Here is a 12,838-nt window from a genome sequence, read left to right on the forward strand (position 1 = left end):
ATACAAGGAGGTTTCAAAAAGTCAATGGACTGAGAAATGCAGCGTGCCTGTGGGCAGGAGGCTGGCTTGCAAAATGTGCCCTTTGGACATTTAAAAGAATGTATATTTTCAATGTGGTATGTGTACATTCAAAAAAAAAAAAGATAATAGAGGTAAATACTGTTAGCTGAGGGTGCATGGAGGGGATTGTAATCGTTGCAATGATTTTCTGAACGTAAAACTGATGATCTGCCCTGTAAACCTTCACTCACTCAATTCACAATAAAAGTTTTAAAAAAAAATTTCATGGAAAAATTCCATTTTCCTTTCATTCCATTTTTCCATGCATGTTTTTGAAACTCCCACATTTATCACAATAAAAGAATTTTAGAAATCATTCTCCTATAGTCCTGGTGTGGTAGGATGAGGTCGGTTTGAACCACAAGGTTGGTGGTTCAAACTCACCAGCCACTCCTTGGAAACCCTACACAGGGTCTCTGTAAATCGAAATCAACTCGGCACTTAACAACAACAATATTTCTAGCCAGGTACCCAGTATTTTGTGAGTGCCTGCAAAGCTTTTCCTTAATTTTTTCAAGTGTGTCAGGTATGTTTGTATATCCTCATTTTACAAGTGAAGAAAGATGCAGAGGGGTCAAGAGACCCCACAACAGCATTGTCAGAAGCAACTCAACCCCAGCAGGGGTAGCTGGCTTCCAGTAAACCGGACTATATGGAAGCATTGCTTTGGGAAGAGCAACTGACTGAGGCCCGAAGCCTCCAAGGGCATCCAGCCATGGTGCATTACACTTTGCCCACAAGAGGTCAGCCCACTGCAGCAGAGTAGGGAACCAAGAGGCACCTGGGCACCACGGGAGATGATACTGTCCCCGGATTCCTGTCTGCACAGAAACTTCCTTAAAGGAAAATCTTCTACCACCAGAACTTCCAGGAAGAGCTTCCTCCAGTGGTGTACCACAAGTTGCGGCTGCCCAAGGTTGAGCTAATCCTGGGAAGGCTGTGGATGTTATCTTATTATATTGCCAGTCCTCAGGGTACGAAGAGTCATCGGTCCACAGCAATAGCGGGAACCCAGAATCCCACGTGGTGGTGCACTGGTTAAGTGCTTAACTGCTAACTGAAAGGTCAGCAGTTCAAGAAGTGGCAGCTTGTGTTCATAAAGGCTGCAGCCTCGGAAACCCTAGGAGTCAGTTCTACTCTGTCTAAAGCCAGAATCAGATCGATGACCGTGGTAATTTATTATTTGTTGTGCACTTGTATCTGCAGCATGGAGGCAGGATTGAAAAAGGACTGCCCTGGTGGTGCTGTGGGATAAGCACTAGACTGCTCACCACCAGGTTGGCATTTAAACCCACCAGCCACTTTATGGGAGAAAGATGAGACTCTGCTCCCATAAAGATTTACATCACTATGAGGCAGAGTTGACTTGATGACTGTGTTTTTTTTTTTTCTTTTTCTTTATATAGAGTTGTTCTGAGGATCATGAAATACACACACACAGAGCAAGAGGCCTAGAACTAGCAATACATCAGGAGTATTGGGGACACACTGCATTGGGGACCGGGGCTGCTCCTTAAATCATAGGTCTCACAGTCTGCCTCTCCCCTGCAAAGTATCAAGGGGAAAGAAGAGTCTAGGGGAAGCTGTAGCGAAGCCGAGGGCCCTTCAACTCCGGCAGTGCCTTGCCTATCTTTGGGTAGTGGTTTCAGGAGGTGGGAAGAAAGTGTGAGCATGCATATGCATTAGTGAAAACTTGAGCCAGGACATTTGAAGGACAGGAGAGCACAAGAACATAAAAATACCACATTGTGAGGGAGCCTCCGTATTTTTAAACTCAGACAAGGGCTGCATGGGTTGTGAAGATCACCCTAGATTCCTTTAGTAAACTCTTGTTGTCAAATGTCCTCGAGTCAGTTCCGACTGATTGCGACCCTGTCTAGGGTTTTCGAGGAGTGGCTGGTGAGTCTGAACCGCTAAATTTGCGGTTCCGAACTCATTCTACAGCGCCACACCAGGACTCCTTTAGTTTATTATCAGCCATGAATTTATCCAAATCTTTCAGAAGCAACAATACTTGTTTTCAGCTTGCCTCACAAATTGGTTAATATTCCACACATTTTTTTTCTTCTTAAAAGAAATTCTTTTTTTTGTTATAAATACACATGTTTGGTGAGCGAGGGGACAGAAGGCAGAGAAGGCGCTGTCTACAGCTGGTATAGGCTGGAGGCTGGACGCTAGACAGAGAGAAAGAGACAGTCTGCCCAGCAGGGCAGGCCGAGCAGCATTCTGGGGCTGGTAACACTTGGTTGGTGGGTAAGAGCCAGCAGAGGGTCTTGTGTGGGGCTGTGGAGGCCCGGATACCCGGAGGCTCCCTGGTCCGAGGTGGTGGAGGCAGCTCTGGGCTCAGCTCACATCACTTAGGGCCTTACGAGCAAACTCAGGCAGCACAAAGGCGGCCCGGTGCACGTCGGAATTGTATATCGCAGCTGTCTCTGCTCCATCTGAGTCTGCCTGCGTCAGCGGCTGCACAGGAAGTTCTTGCTGCACCGCATGAAGCCGATCTGGCCACTGGGGTAGGTGGGAATGGTGCAGTAGGTGTAGGCCACCACCAGGAAGAGCTATCTGCAGAACTGCCGCATCTCCTTGATGAGGTCCAGGTGCAGCCACTGGCACTCGCCTTGGCAGCAGAGAATGCCGTCCTCCTTGAGGGCGGTCTTCATGAGCTGGTAATAGGATTCCTTGAAGAGGCTCTCAGCAGGGCCTATGGGGTCTGAGGAGTCAGTGATGATAACATCGAAGGCATCCTGGTTCTGTTTCATGAACTCAAAACCGTCACGAATGTGGAGGGTCAGCTTTGAGCTGGAGTAGCCAACAGCCATACTTGGCAGGAACTTCTTAGAGACTTGAATGATATCCTTATCAATTTCACACTGGACCACAGCCTCCACGGAGGGGTGCTTCAGCACTTCCCGCAGGACACCCTCGTCCCCGCCTCCAATGATCAGCACCTTGCGTGGATTGGGGTGGCTGCAGAGGGGTAGGTTGGCAATCATTTCTTGATAGGAGAAATCGTCCCTCTCTGTGCACTGGATGATGCCGTCCAATACCAGCACGTTGCCGTAGGTTTTACTGCGGAAGACAAGGATGTCCTGGTACCGCGAGCGCTGATGGTGCAGCAGCTGCTCCACCTGCTGCGACAAGGCCTGGCTGGTCTCGCGGAACCAGCCCTCGCGGATGGCGTCCGGTCAGGGGGCAGCGGGCAGGCTGGCAGCGCGGGCCCGGGACTGCAGGCCGCGTGGAGCCGCAGCACAACGGGACCAGCTCCGCCCCGCCGCCTGCGCCGAATTAAAACACCTCTCTCAAGCTTCAGTCTTTTTCTGGTGCCTCACATTCTCCTGCCCCTCCTCTCAGATTGTAGGCATATGTATGTGTCAGCAATAACCCCCAACACCTGCCAAGCTGGGAAACACCAAAGAGCTCTTCTAGGCCAATTTGCTACATAAATTGACTGCAGAGCAGAGAGGTAAAATGACTTACCCAAAGCCTAAGGTCTCACAACTACTAAGTGGTAAGTAGAACTGGAAATCTCTGTAGGTTTCTAGTCTGGGAGCCTGGTCTGTTTTTCTTCCTCAAGCCAAGTATCCTCTTATTTGGGTTGTGTTTTTCTGGACTTCCCTTGTCTCCTTTACTCGCCCCTCGTTGCCTTGAATTTTGTCCACATAAGCACCAAAGCTGTTTGTTTGTCAGATCCAAGGGGCGATAGAGTCACCAAGCTAACCTAGGCTAACTTCTGGAAAGCCAGTCAGGTTTCAGCTCAATACCAATGTCCAGAAGGAAAGGCGAGAACCTTCCTGTCAGATGCCCATGAGATATGCTGGAGCAGGGCTAAGAGTGCAGCAAGGAAACCAGGGTAAGGCGTACAGGCCTATGGCTGCAGTCACGGCCCTCTCTGAGTGATATTGTGAAGAAGAAGGTAGATCAGAGTTAGTATAGAAGAGCTGTTCTCCTCTTCAAGATAGATTGATTGAGCACCTCCTATGGGTCAGACACTAACCTGGTACCAAAAATACCACAGTGAACAAGAGGCAAAATCTCCAACTTGTGCCATTTTCAACGTAGTGAGACCAAACAAAGGCTTTTGTTTGCCTTCTTCTTTTTTTTTTTTTTTAAATAACACATATTTGTTTTTTGTTTTTTCAGTAACATGTCTGTCTCCTACTAGGTTTTGGTCAGGGTAGAAGTAGCTTTCACATCTTGTTTTTGTGCTGTTGAGCTGGTTCCGACCCATAGCGACCTTGTATAGGGTTTCTGAAGAGTGGCTGGTGAGCTTGAATCGCCAACCTTACAGTTCAAACCGACCTTGCAGTCCAGCGCATTAACCCACAGCACCATACCTTTCACCCATAGAACCATCTATTTCTGGTGCCAAAGTACTTCTGAACCTTGGGCTTAACCAGAAGTGTGTTGGTAAATGTTTACTAATTCTGGCGGTGGGAGTTGGGGGGTGGGGTGGGGTGGTGTTTATCCATGTATATATGTGTTGTTTCTACTGCTAACTGCTATCAAGTCGACGGGTGACCCAATGCACAACAGAATGAAACATTGCCCAGTCCGAAGGCATCCCCATGATGGGATGTGGGTTAGACTGTTGTGATCCACAGGGTTTTTATTGGCTAGTTTTCATAAATAAGCAAATTGACAGGTCTTTCTTCCTGGTTCATCTGAGTCTGGAAGCTCTGCTGGACTTGTTTAGCATCACAGCAACATGCAAACCTTCACTGACAGACAGGTGGTCTCTGTGCATGAGGCACACTGTGGGAATCGAACCCAGGTGTCCTGCATGGAAGACAAGAATCCTATCATGTAAGTACCAATATCACCACCTGTGTATATACATGAATGTCCATCCGTTTATTATAAATTACTGTTATAAAACATGCAAAGCATACAAATTACAAATAATAGTAAATTATCCGATGGTATTTATTGTGGATTCCAGATACCCAACTGATTCTCACAGAATGCTTTGATTTGGTTTTTGCTGAATTCTTTCAGTAGCCAACAGGTGGTTGCAGATGTTGGTTGATGTTTGGGTTCATGTGTGAAAAAACTAAGACATGTGTCAGACCTTCATTCCTTTGTCAGTGATGTGAGTGACTTTATTGAATAGGTTGATGAATTTCAAGTACTGGAAGACTATTTCCTCCTTTTTTTGGGGGGGGGCATATTACTCACATTGTAACAGCTACAAACATGCATGACACATTTTTAAGGTTAATCTGTGCTATCGACCTGATGTTTCCCATCACTGTTGCAGGTCTAGATAATCACCCAACAGTATATCAAGCCCTGATTTGTAGCATTTGCTGATTTCCCAGTTGTAAATACTCCAGCCTAGTTGATTTCAAGTTGCCATTTTCAACGTGAGGTTTGGAAACGGGGCAAAGTCACTATACATTTCCAGCATGCAGACATTGTAGACTTAAATAACATAAAGGGCACAGTTCTTAGTAAAATATTGTAAAACCACTAGGAAGTGATGAGCATTAGATATTTATTACCTTTGTTTTTAATGTTGCTGTTAAGCTCTCAGGTTGGTTAGACTCATAGCAACTCTGTCCAGAATTTCTGAGGCTTTAAATCTTTGCCGGAGCATAAAACCTAATCTTTATCCTGCTGGTGGGCTTGAACCGCTGACCTTGTGGTTCACAGTCCAGTGCTTATCCTACAGAGCGCCCAGTCTCTTTTTAATAGAATATATTTAATTTCAAGTTTACATAATATTTTTTAAACCAACAGCTGTGTTTAGGAGTCATGGTGGTACCATGGGTTAAGTGTTAGGCTGCTAATTGTAAGGTCGGTGATTCACACCCACCATCCCCTTCTGAAGGAAAAAGATGAGGCTCTTTGCTCCCATACAGATTTAGTTTTGGAAATCCTAAGGAGCAATTCTACTCTATCCCATAGGGTCACTGAGTCAAAATCTACTTAAGAGAAAGGGTTATTATAATTAGCTGTGCTTAACAACTGGCTCACAACATTTCTGAGAAACTAACAAATGGTCCTTGTGGGCCAGAAGGAACCCACTCTAGCAAACCTCTAGGCCAAATTTTATCTCCAAGTCCTGAGAGTGGTCACCCCTCCTCCTATCCTTCCAGTGTCATTCATTCAGGGTCCACAAACTAGGGCCTGGGGTTAAGACTTTTATCAGTGGCTTCTCCATGGGTAGGTGGCCTCTTTCTGCCTGGACAGGGGTGGAGGAGAGCCAGGGACACCCGCAGTGACACTGGAAGGCACACTGGCAACCAGGAAAGATCGAGGGGAAGAGGAAGGCTGACTGAGTGAGGGTAGCCTCTGTCCCATTGGCCTGGCTCCTGGCTCCCTGTAATTTATTGTTGGAGGCTTTCCAGAAAGGCTGGTGACACTAGAGACTATAAAGAGGACAGGGCAAACCCTTTTCTCCTGCTTCCAGGATGTTACTCAGAGCTCTGGAAGCTTCTCCTGAGGGTAGTCCAGATTCTACGTTTGGGACACTGTTTGCTTTTCAGCAGGGGTTGAAGGAGAGGGTGTCATTGGAAACTTTGCTGTGTGATTGGGCCTCTTGGAAAAGGTTGTTGTGATCCTCCCTGGAGGAAAACCAGCCCAGTATTCTGGGTCATTCACTGTGTGCAGGCATATATGAGCCCTGTCTCCTATAGGGCCATATGCACCGTCTTTTTTCACCCTTAGATAATTTCTCTGGGAGCCCTGAGGGATGGACACGCTGCTAACCTGTTCTGTTGTCTGTCACTGCATGAAGGAATGTTCTATGTTTGTACCTTGGCTCTCCATGGTCATAGTTCCTGGCCCCAACCGCCTCCCCCTGCCGCCAGCACTTAGTACAAAGACCAGTCCTCAGTGGCTGACTGAATCAATGACTAGAAGCCTGGCTGGCATTCAAGAGTTCTTCCTAGAACAACAGAAGCCCAGTGTGGAGCCCTGTGTGGGAGCTCTCATCTTGTCCAAGAAGTGCCCTTGATTATTGCTAACACTCAGGGCGAAAGGAACCTCACCACCTTCCTCCCCCAACACAGAGGTTTTTCTTAGCCCGATGTTCTGTTCTCAGGAAGTTCAGGCTGCAACTGTTGTCTCCCAACCTCTGCGGAAAGGTCCCCTCCCCTCCCCGCCCCCACCACATACACTGCTCCGCCCAATGCTGACTGGCGGAATTGCTGATGGGGAGTGATAGCTCTTGGCATCAGCTTGAGAACATCTTGTGCAGCTGAGAGGGAGGCGTGGCCCTGCCTCTAACACATGGGATGGGGAGGTTATGGACACTAAGGGCTTGAAAAGGGATTGAACCTCAACAGAATTATAACTCCTGGAGTGGCGCTGTAGGGTCAGCACTAGACTGTGAACCACGAACAAGGTCGGCAGTTCAAATCCACCAGCTGCTCCTTGGAAACCCTATACAGGCACTTAACAACAACTCCCTGCAAAGACCCTCCATACCCCCAACATACACACACACTCAGCATTCACAGACATCTTTCAGCAAATGCTTTCTGACACCACAATTTATAACCAAATGAAAGCAAACCCACTCTCTGTGGAGAGGACTCCAATGTTGTTAAGTGCTGTTGAGCGACCCTGTATAGGGCTTCTGAGGAGCAGCTGGTGAGCTTGAACCTTAAACCCTGAGGCTCAAAGTGACTTTGAGTGCATTAACCCACAGAGCCACACCAGGACTCCACAGCAACCCTATACCACATAGTAAAACTGCTCTCTAGGGTTTCCGAGGCTGTAAAACTTTACAGAGCTGACGATCAGGGGGGCAGGCTTGTAGTATATATGCCCTTTGGTTGGTTGATGATGCATGGAGGGGATTGTAAACCTGGCAATGAAACGATATACAATAGGATGAATATAAAACGAATGTTCTCCCATGTAAACTATCACATACTTTACAATAAAACATTTTTAAAAACACACAAAACTTTACAGAAGCAGACAGACAGTCTCGTCTTTCACCCATGGAGCAGCTAGTGGGTTTGAACTGCCAACCTTGCAGTTTGCAGCCCAATGCTTGACCTACAGCACCACCAGGGCTCCTTGGATGTCCCGCAGGCAACTCAGATTTACTATATCCAAACAAAACTCATTCCTTTCTCCCTCCTCGAAGTCACAGTGTCTTACTCATGATTCCTGTCTTAGTAATTGACACCAGACACCTGTGCACTCTCTCACCTCACACCTCCACACACCTGGTCACCCAGTCAGACCTGTTCTATCTTTAACATTTTCACTTCATCAACCCAGCCCTGCCCCTACTGTCGCTACTTTAGGCCACACCACTCTTCTCCAGGAGTCCTGGTGTGGTGCTGTAGGATAAGCACTTGACTACTAACCATGAGATTGGCAATTCATACCCACCACCCGCTCCATGGAAACCTTATACAGGGTCGCTATGAGTCATAACCAACTCAAGGACACTTAACAACAACAACACTCTTAACTCAACCTCCAATCCATTCTTAACCCTACCAATAAAACAATCCAAATGATCTGCATACCATAGCAGGAAGGAAACCTGTCTTTGTCTCTGATCTACTGGTGCCTGAAAACCAACCAAATCAAATCCCTAGGGGTTTCCAAGACTTTACGGAAGCGAATCGGCACATCTTTCTCCCCTGGAGCAGCGGGTAGGTTCAAACCTCTGACTTTTTGGTTGGCAGTCCAGCATGCTTATCCACTATGCCACCAGGCTTCCTCCCTATGACAAGGCTTCAAAAAGTTGGTGGAAAAGTGGAATTAAAAGATAATGGAATTTCCCCACCAACTTTTTGAAGTGCCTTCATATTTCTGTCGATTTGGGGGCCTATACTGAATATTGCCAATGAGCTCTGGTAGCGTAGTGGTTACGAATTGGGCTGTGAACTGCAAGGTCAGCAGTTCGAAACTACCAGCTGTTCTGCAGGAGAAAGATGAGGCGTTCTGCTTCTGTAAAGATTTATAGCCTCGGAAACCCTGTACAGGGTCGCTATGAGTCGGAACCGACTCCACGGCACACGGCCGCCGCCGCCACCACTGAATATTGCCTCGAGTCCTGGCGCTGTGGGCTAATGCGTCAGACTGCAAAGTCGTTGAACTGCAACTTCGGTGGTTCAAGTTCCCCAGCTGCTCCTTGGAAAACCTATATGGGGTCACTGTGGGACAGAATCAGCTCGATGGCACTGAACAACAACAACTGAATATTGCCTAACTCATTCGTGAGCAGAATTTGTCTGATTATCTACAGACATGTGAAGAGAAAGGGGAAGGCCCAGAGGCGCCACAGAATTTGGTGGAAGAGGTGGTCTGGGTGAAAGTCCGGAAGGAAATGGCCTACTAGTAGTTACCACCCTAAAGAAGTAATCATCCTGAGGGAGGGAGAGAGCTCATCCCTCCAGCTCCTGCAGTAACTGAGCTCTTACGGACTTGCTGGGAAAGGAGCCTGACTAGACCTGACTAGACTCCCAGAGTGAGATGCTTAAATCTCTCAGATAATGGAATGCACTAGGGCTTCCTTGTAGGAGGGAGGGAGAAACTGGGGAGAGGAAACTTGGAGGTGGAGCTGGCAAAATGGTCCCATTGTTTCACTCAGGACCTCTGATCCCAAGAGGTGATCCACACCAAACCAAACTACTTGCTGTGGTGTTAATTTCTGCTCATGGTGACTCCATGTGTGTCAGAGTAGAGCCATGCTCCATAAGGTTTTCAATGACTGATTTTGGGAAGTAGATTGCCAAGTCATCTGATCCATATTTAGGTGGACTCAACCCTCCAAACTTTCGGTTTAGCAGTAAAATGCATCACCCAGGAACGAGTCCCATATGGCTCCTCTGCGATCTGTTGAAAGTCTTTTTGGGGGGACTGCAACAACTTTATTGACAGAAAAGTGCAATGAAATTTCTTGAAAGCTTCAAAGGAAGGAGGCACAACTTAGACACCTCCCTTCAAACGCAGGACCAAGTGCAGGGTAGATTCTTTCTGGATGTTGTAGTCAGACAGTGTGCGCCCATCTTCCAGATGTTTCCCAGCAAAGATCAATCTCTGCTGGTCAGGAGGAATGCCTTCTTTGTCTTGAATCTTCACTTTGACATTCTCAATGGGTTCTACTTCAAGGGTGATTGGCTTACCGGTCAAGGTCTTCACAAAGATCTGCATCCCCCTGATTCTGATCAGAGTCTGATCCTGATCCTCCTCAGAGTCTGAAAAAGGTGTGTCCCCTTTGCTCTTTACAAAACAAGTCTCTCTTCCCACTCCCCATCCTCTAGGCAAGCTGGAGAGACAAACTCCACAAACTAGCTCCACAAACCCACCAGACACTCATGCAAGGCGCGGCTGAAGTCCAAGCCCTCTGGAGGCTACCTCTGACATCTCCAGGAACACTACCTCACCAGTCTTTCAGGACATCGCCACTCTCAGACTTCATGGGCAAGGACCACTGTGCCTTAGTCTCTTCATGTTTGCTATCAGTACTGCAAAGTGGACTCCAAACATAATGTCATTCTGTGCTGTCAATTCCCACTCATAATGACCCCATGTGACAGAGTGGAACAGCTCCATAGGGTGTTCAAAGATGTAATCTTTAATCTTTACAGGAACAGATCACCAGGGTTTTTCTCCCGTGGATCCTTTGGTGGGCTCTTTCCAAAATGAATTGTTGTTAAGTGCCATCAAGTCAGTTCGAACTCACAGCAATCCTGTAGAGGATTTCTGAGGCCTGAGGTCTATTTGGTTCAAGCAGACCTCGCGATCCAGTGCTTATCCTACAGCACCATAGCAGAACTCCAAACATAATAGGCACTGAGAAAATGATTCCTCTGCCTCCCTCAGCAACACCTGCAATGTGCCCATCTTTTCCCTGCTTTTGAGTGTCCTCCTTTCCAAGGCCCTGAACTGGTTTTTAGCAGGAAGACAAGCTTTATTGTGTCCTCAGCCCCAGATCTCTTTCTTCTGCACAGTCTTGGTTCCCTGGAGCTGCCCAGTCCGGAGAGCAGCAATAAGACCCAATATACAGCCGGTAGGGGCGTCCCTGCAGATAGTGGAGGACTTGCGGATATGCTGGCGGTTGCCACCTCTGAAGGGATGTTGCATGGGATTCCTCATCATACCCTGAATATATGGCCAGGAGGTTCAATTAGGCTTATACTTGTGGTAGGCAAGACTGGCCTTCACGATGGTTTGTTGACTGAGGAGATGATCTTTTTTTGAGCCTGAGGGCAGCATGGGGCCCACTGAGAGGACATTGCCAATGTTGAGCTGGGCCTTCTTCCCGTCCACTAACTGGCCCGTGTGAAAGCCCTCTGCTGCAATGAACAACTGCGTCCACTACTTAGACAAGTTCAGGTTCCAGAAGACCATCTTGTCAAGGGCTGCGCCTCAGCCAGGGTCATGGATGGTGTCCTTCATTGTGCCCTTGATGTAGCCATGCTGTTTGGAGCTGGTGCCCTTCCTTTGCCTGTGGCAGCAGGTCTGCTTATGAGCTGGCCAAAAGAACCCCTACATCTTCCAAATACATCACTTACCACCCCCTCCCAATGTATAGATACCCCACATGAAGATGGGGTATCTATACACATCACTCTAACCCTTCCCCAAAGAATTCTGCACTATTCAATTTACACTACTTCCAAATGGCAGTTTCGGCATCCTTGAGGAAGGAGAATTCTGTTTTTTTAAAATGTTTATTGAATTTGGAAAATAAAACAGGACAAGATCAGGGCTGTAGAGTAGATGTGGTAAGGTTTCAAAAAAAATCTTGTGAGACAGCCTTTGCTACCCTTCAAGAATGAGCAGGCACATTGTTATGATGGAACAAATTCCTGACCTTTTCCTCACTGGTATAGGTTTCAATGTTCTTAAAACTTCTTCATAAGATGCTCCTGTGATCAATCACCTTGTATTCTCTGAAAAACATCTATTCAGATTACCACATTGGGATCCCAAAATTAGTCACGATAACCTTCTTAGCTGACCGCTCTGCTGTGAACTGAACGGCTCTAGCAAGTCCTCATGGTTGGGCCTGGGTTTTGAAGGTAGCCCTATTGAGAGAGGAGTCGTGATATGTTGCTGTAGGATAAGCACTGGCCTACAAGGTTGGTTTGAACTCACCAGTCACTCTTTAGAAACCCTATCCTGGGTCGCTATGAATCAGAACCGACTGAATGGCACTTACCAACAAGGATCAAGACAAAGACGAATATATTCCTGAGAGAACTTGTCTGCAGCCATTCACTGACTGCAGAGACATTTAAACACGTTCTGTTTGGAATAAGCTCTAAGAGCAATACTTATTTGACTTACCCTCATATGAATGCATGTGAGACTTTTTTGTTGGATGCTTGCTTTTAGCAACTGATAATCAATGTATTAGAATAAGTTAATTTAAACATCTGCAACAAGGACAACAACCTCTACTCATGGCTCTGAATTGATGAAAGTAATCTGCTTAAAGATGTCAGAAGGACTGTACAAGTTGATGAGCTGCTTGTGGATTCTTATCTGGAAATGATCCCAGATCTTTAGAACTTTTGCCACAAGGAGTTTTCTTTGAAGTGATTCTTAGAGGCTTGGTAGGTATCCAAACAAGTCCCTTCACTTTCAGGTTCTTCTCCTTTTTCAAGTCAGCACACACCTTCTCCCAAATCTTATATTGTGTCTGCTTAGAATAATTCTAATCCAGTGAATGGCTGTCTCTGTTTCTGTGTCTTTTTGATGTCCTTCAAAGTCCTGGTTGTGGCTCAATTTCCTGACCAACTTCTATAAAGAGTCTGATTCTTAGGGCTGTCACTGGCTGATTTTCAGAAGTACATTG

The 12,838-nt window shown here is 46.8% G+C and overlaps 1 pseudogene; it reads right to left on the reverse strand.

The window, feature by feature from the left end:
• Positions 1-2,403: 2,403 nt before the first annotated feature.
• On the reverse strand, positions 2,404-10,185 carry LOC102838887 (annotated as a pseudogene).
• Positions 10,186-12,838: the final 2,653 nt, after the last annotated feature.

Source organism: Chrysochloris asiatica, unplaced genomic scaffold, assembly GCF_000296735.1.
Source record: "Chrysochloris asiatica unplaced genomic scaffold, ChrAsi1.0 scaffold00183, whole genome shotgun sequence".
NCBI lineage: Eukaryota > Metazoa > Chordata > Mammalia > Afrosoricida > Chrysochloridae > Chrysochloris > Chrysochloris asiatica.